We start from the raw sequence: 7,041 nt of genomic DNA on the forward strand, positions 1-7,041 counted from the left end.
GGAATGCCAAACTCTAACAGACAATTCAGACTCTCCTAGTCTGGGTAACTGAAGATGTTCTGTCCACCAGCATCAGAAGTTACTCCCCATACTCCTACCTCCCAGGCATACACCAGGAAGAATTTCAAAGCCCCTCTTCATTCCTACTCTTCTTTCTCAGAATGGAACAGCCTAAACCTATTCTCCTTGACTTGTCAAAGGTACTGCCACTACATCACGACAGTTGACACCTTCCTCCCGACTGTGCAGAGGGGCAGCTTCATGCAAAGGAGAGAGCATTTGGCTGTGAGTTTGAAACCCTGAGATCCAGTCCTGTGGCTGTGTGACTTCGGACAAACCTCTTCCCTTCTCTAGGTCTCAGTTTCTTTGTCTATAAATAAAGCAAGTGGTTGGGCGGGGCAATACACACTGCCCAGTGTGTCAGGTGGAGCTGGGGATCTAGGGGTGATGGCAATGTGTGCAGGATCAGTGAGGGGTCAGGATCTCAGCCTCCCAAAACAGCCAACGCATTCTCTGTAGCTGCCTGTACTGGTCTCGGTCACTGTGAGCACCTTGACTCATCTGTGTACCCCTCTCCTTCTAGCCTGGGTCACTCTACTTCTAGCTCATCTCCTTCTTTGCCCTGGACACACCGTCTCCCCAGTTTTGCCTAATTCCAACTATGCATCAGCCACTGCAGCAGCATGGATGTGGTCTTGTACCATGATACATGTGGAGATCTTTAATAATCTTTAACAATTCCCAAAGATTTGTTTGAACTTTATACATTTCAAAGTCCAGTAGATCAAGACTATTAGTTCAGGATCTTTCAATTATAACTCTGCTAGAAGTGGTTTTTTTGAGTACCCATGCATAGCATCTTGCACAATGCTTGGCTCCCAATGGGCTTTCAGTACATTTCTCAAACCAGCAAGCCACATTGAATAGCTAATGTCATGCTATAAATCCCTGATATTTTTTAGATGACCCTGAACAGGTCACATGGGGAACAATTAAAAAATCTGGGTTTGTGGTACTGGAAGAGGGAAGACTTAAACTGTTAACAACAATTTCAAGTGTTTGAAGTGCTGTTTTGTGAAAGAGGATGTAAACTCACTGGGTACAGTGCCAGACAGCAGAACTCGGACCCATAGTTGGGTGTTTATAGGAGGGAAGCTTCAGACAAATGTATGAAAGAATGCTGAACCCACTAGAGCCATCCAACACTCTAACAGTCTGCCCTGTGTTGTAGTTCAAGTGGAGGGTGATATTTCCCAAGGATTTGGGAGAGATGATTCCTGCCTTGAGAAGAAATTAGGTTGCATGACTGATAAGTTACTTTCCAACTCAAGATCATCAGATTCTACCCTCTTCTCATAACAATTACAGTGGGAATCTGTCTTTCATTTTTTACTTTTTGGACTTAAGTATAGATAGTTGAATTCATCGCACTCCTTAGTTCTTAATTCATTATCACCATCAGTCCATCAAGAACCTTGTTTTACTTCATTTTTCTTCCCTTCATTCCTAATTCCCATTCCCAAAGGAACCAGCTCTATACTATTTGGTATATGCCCTTGGGCATGTCTGTACTCTTGTAGAACATGTAGTATTAGTTATGAATATGTATCTTTGACAGTTATGTGCATGATATGGAGCTATTGCTCCAAGTCTGTTATTTTTTCATGCAATACTGTTTGGTTTCATTCCATATTGTTGAGTGTACATCTAATTCAGTGCTGCTAACTGCTGCATGGTATTCCATAGTGTGCACATTTTGTTTGTTTCTGTAGAGGTAGGCACCTAGGTTGGTTCCTATTCCCTGCTACCAGAAACAACACCATGATGGGCATCCTTGCATGAATCTTTGAATGGAACTATGAGAGTTTCTCTGGGCTATATGGGTGGGTCATAAGGTGTCCTCATATTTAATCATGATGTAATCAAATCTATCAAGTATTTTTTGCCTTGTACTTTGTGGATTTTTTGAGTTTTTGTTTAAAAAGTCCTTCCCTACTCTGAGATCATGAAAAAATTATCCTACATTTTCTTGTATTGACTTTATATTTTTACCCTCTACAGCTAGGGTTTTAATAATGGCAAGGAATTTGTCGTTTTCACTGACATTCCCCCACTGTCCAGAAAAGTCCTTCACACATATTAGATGCTCAGTAAGTATTTGTTGAATAAATGATGAATCTAGGGTTAACCTTTGTATATGGTAAGATATCCAACTTTGTATTTCTTCACATATATTGAGCTAGTTTCCCCACTTCAATCTGCTTAATAATTCATCTTTTCCCCTCCCCTATGGTTCCTCCACGATAATATATCACAACGGTTCTAATACTCTGGCTTTGTAATTTCTTATTGTCTTATTTTAATAACTTATACCTTACTGTCTGTTAGGTAGGACAAGTGTCCTCTCATTTTTCAAAATGTAGATATTCACAGACCTTGATTCTTCCATATACATTTTCAAATAAATGTTAAGTTGCTCAAAACCGCTTACTGGAATTTTGAATGAACTTGCAACAAATTTGTAAGCAGGAGAGAACTGACATTCTTGTGATGTTTTCCCATGCATAAACACGCCATATCTATTTTCTCAGGTCATCTTTTATGCCCCTTAATGGAGTTGTATATTTTCCCCATAGAAGTCTTATACATTATGTTATAGTAATTCTCAATTATTTTTCATTGTTGTAAATGATATCTTATGTTTTATTAGATTTCTAATAGGATAAATGTTTACTCTCTGGTTAGATCTATTAGTTTACTTGTTTTTCTATTGTGTTTTTCTCTGTAAAGGATTTTGTCAGCTGTAAACAATGACATTTTGTTCTCTTTCAATACTTATGCTTTTTTTTATGTTTACTTCATGGGCTGGGGCACCTAGTATACATCAGTTAGTAGTCATGATAGTGAGCATTCTGCTGTTCCCAGTATTATAGGCAATGCCTAGAAATTTTCTCTAGTTAAGCATGATGTTTGTTGTAGGTTTTTCATAAATAGATTTTAACAAGGCTATATTAGAATCTTTATCAAAAGTGTTTTAAAATTTATTATTTTTTCCTGCATCTTTTGAGATAATCACATATCTTTTATCTTCACTCCATTGCAAAGGTAAGATACATTAATAAAATTGTTGTTATCATACCATCTTTGCATTGCTTAACTTGATCATATTTTTAATATACTGTAGGATTTAGTAAGTTAATATTTATTTTTCATTAAAACTCACAAACCAATTAGAACTATTTTTTACTGAATCATGGTTTTAAAATGAATAAGTCTTTCTCCTTTCATTATTTTCTGCAACAACTTTGTAAGGTAAAGAATATCTGTTCCTTGAAACTTTTTAAACAGTGCTTTCTTATAAAACTGCGTTTGAGATCCTGATGAGAAGGGGGTGTCTTTTATTACTATTTAAATATCTGTAATACTTATTAGTTTATTCAATTATTTTGCCATTTTTGTTTTTCCAGGAATTTATCCATTTTGTCTAAGCTTTCAATTATTGGCATATAGTTCATAATTTTTAAATTATTTTCAATGTTCTGTTGTGACTAAAGTCATATTGCCTTCCTTATACTGTATTTATTTGCATCTTATTCTTTTTCATTAACCAATTTTCTCTACCTTATTAGTCCTTTCAAAGCCAGCTTTTGGTTTTGTTACTCTTTACTTTTTTTTTTTGGTTGTTGTTTTTAAATTGTTATTTCATTGATTTCTAGTCTCATTTGGGGGTGCTTATCTGGTTTGTTTTCAATATTCTTTTTTAAAAAATAATTTTTATTTCAAAGTATTATGGGGGAACAAATTATTTTGGTCACATGGACTGTTTTTATAAGGCTTGAGTCATGGTTATAAGTGTGCCTGTCACCCAGACAGGGTTCACTATACCCGTTAGGTGGGTTTTCACCTATCCCTCCTCCCCCTCCCCCCTGCTTGATTTCCCTTGTTTTATTTCCCTTTATGCATATGTGTGCTCATCTATTAGTTCCAATTTAATAGTGAGTGCATGTGGTGTTTGTTTTCGCATTCTTTAGATACTTAGGATAATGGTCTCCCATTTCTTTCAGATTGTTGCAAAAGGCATTAAGTCGTCCTTATTTGTGGCTGAGTAGTACTCCATGGGATACATATACCACATTTTGTTAATCCACTCATGAATTGATGGGCACTTGGGTTAATTTCACATCTTTGCAATTGTGAATTGTGCTGCAACAAACATTTGAATGCAGGTGTCTTTTTGATACAATGACTTCTTTTCCTTTGGGTAAATACCCAGTAGTGGGATTGCTGGATCAAATAGTAGGTGGATTCTCCATACTATTTTCCATAGAGGTTGTACTAATTTTCAGTCCTCAATATTATTTTCTAATAAATATAAAGTTACGAACTTAGCTTAAACTGTTACTTTAGCTGTATTTAACACCAATAATGTTTATTGCTGGGCAGGTCAAAGTATGTTTAATTCCTATAAAAGTGTCTTCTTCAATCCAAGAACTATTTAGTAGTTTGTAATTGTTTTCAAACATATATTTTTAGTTCTTGTTTTAGTATAGATGTCAAACCACATGATGTTAAATTTTGATGACTTCTATTTTCGAGGCTTCCTTGCTGACCTTGTAGGTGAACATTCTGTGAAATATTTGTTTGAATTGCTTTTTTTGTTTTAAAGCTCTTCATACTCCTAGCTGTATTCAAGATTATAGATCATACAAAATATTTTTATAGATTTACTTTTCTGATGAAAAATCTTTCATTTGAACCCAGTATATAAGAGTATAGCTTTCTGATTACTTTGATTTGTCTTTGTCATTTTGCCATTCTTGTTTTGACTGTTTTGAGGTTATATTTTTAGGTGCATATATTTTTATAAAGTATTTCTCTTTGTCTATTTTTGCCTTTAATTATATTTTACAGCATTAAAATTGCAATCCTGACTTTCATCTCATTCATACTTTCCCAGTATATAATTTTCAATCCCTTCATTTTCAAGTTTTGTCACTTCTTTTAATTCTGTCCTCTGTAGACACAATATTGCCAGAACTAATTTTTTTTTCTAATTTAAGATTATTTCCTTTTGTTTGATGAGTTCAGTATACTATTATAATTTGTTCTATTGGAATTTATCTCTGCCATCCTATTCCATTCTTTTCATTTATTATAAATTGTTTCCTTTTTTTCCCTCCTTATATGGTTTCCATTGAATAGATCAAATTTACCTCTGTTAATTTGAAAGCTCTACTGTTTTTTTAAAAAACAATTTTGATGGTTACCCATAACTTACAAAGCCCTGTATTTTTATTTTTCTCTACAATATTATAAATATATCAACTGTTATAATTTAGCATACTCTCATTTTCCTTCTGTCACCATCATCAATCCCACTGGATTTTCTGGTATTATCTAAAAATTTAATTATTATTTACTATTTTGGGTCCTTTATCATTTAAATAACAATACACTTCACTGAGTCAATTACTCATCCTTACTTCTCATATATTTCAAAACACATGGCACTCTGCTGAGTTTATTTCTCTTCTTGCCAGTGTATTTCCTCCAAGAATATTTTGCATACTTGAAAATTGCTAAGAGAGTAGATTTTAACTGTTCTCATCAAAGATGGTCTTTGAGTAGTAAACCTTTTGCAGTCTTGTATGCCTCATAATATCTTTATTGTAGACTAATTTAAATGATAGCTTAAACATAGAATTGTAGGTTAAATTCATTTCCTTCAATAATATAAAAATATTCAGCCACTATCCTTTTGTGTGTAGGTTTTTTATTGGGATGTCTGATATCTGATCCTTCTTCATAGCTGATCTTTTTTCTGGAAATTTTAAAGGTGGTCTTTATGATCTTAAATTTCACTGTAATGGGTATAATTGTAAGTTATTCTTCTCTATCCTATTTGAAACTCTATATGCCATTTTATTCTCAGCATTTTAATCTTTCTTTACTTTTGGAGAATTCTCATTCTTTTTTCAAAGATTTCTTCTATTTTCTCTCTCCTACTGGAAATCCTAGCTAAGAAGTGTCATGTATTTCCTCCTCCACATAATATTTGTTGAATGATCTTGTGAAAAATATAAGCCTCTCTAAAATCGAGATAGTATTAAATATTTTTCTCATAAATCAACGTTAGTTTTGTCATGAAAATCCTTTCGCAGAAGTTACGGGAAACTGCAGTACCTAACGCTAGCCACAAGGGGTCAGACAGCAATCAAGAAAACCAGTACTGCTTGGGGAGTTTTGTTTGTTTTTGGTTTTAAGCACTGCCCAGTAACCATGGCAGCTATAAAATCTGAAACATTCCTTTAGCAGATATTCTCCAAACAGTACTCACCTTCTAACTGAAGGCGTAATCTCCAGTGTTGATAATCAGGATTAGTGTATGAGCCAACTTCCCTGAGTTTGAAATTCAAAACACACTAGAAATACTCTTGCCACTCCTACCTAAGGCTGAAATTCTTGCAATTCAGAGTAGATTCTTACCAAGATCCTTAAGAATGAATGTTTTCAGGATGTTAGCTCTGTCGCTCACTGGTAGAGTGACTACAGGCAAATTGGTAAAACTCCCTAAGCCTGTGGTCAGCCTCATCTAGACAGTGGGGATAATGATTCCAATCACATAGGGTTATTGTGGGGATTCAATGAGATGATGCTGGCACAGGTGAACTGTACTTTTTAAAAGTACAGTCTTTGTTGTTTCTTCTTTTATAAAATGAGGGGACTGGGGACTGGGTCTCTAAATTCCTATGCCACATGAATATTCAGTGTTTAATCAAATTACATTTATTCTTGGAGAGGGTCCAACTCAAAAGAATGTTTCTGGGCTAGGAGCATTTCCTGGAATTATTTGTCAGACTGACGTGATGGAAACAGAAGAGCTGTGTTTTGGGAGGTGGGGGTGGGAGGGGAAGATGACTGATCCTCAGGTGTGAAGACTAGGCCTCCTGGTCTAGGTCTGCTCTTCCTCACCCGTAGCACTCAGACGATCTGCTGGTCATTACCTCAGTCTCAGTTTCCCCCTCTAGAAGATCAGGCTGA

The sequence above is a fragment of the Eulemur rufifrons genome, chromosome 8, assembly GCF_041146395.1.
Source record: "Eulemur rufifrons isolate Redbay chromosome 8, OSU_ERuf_1, whole genome shotgun sequence".
Classification (NCBI taxonomy): domain Eukaryota; kingdom Metazoa; phylum Chordata; class Mammalia; order Primates; family Lemuridae; genus Eulemur; species Eulemur rufifrons.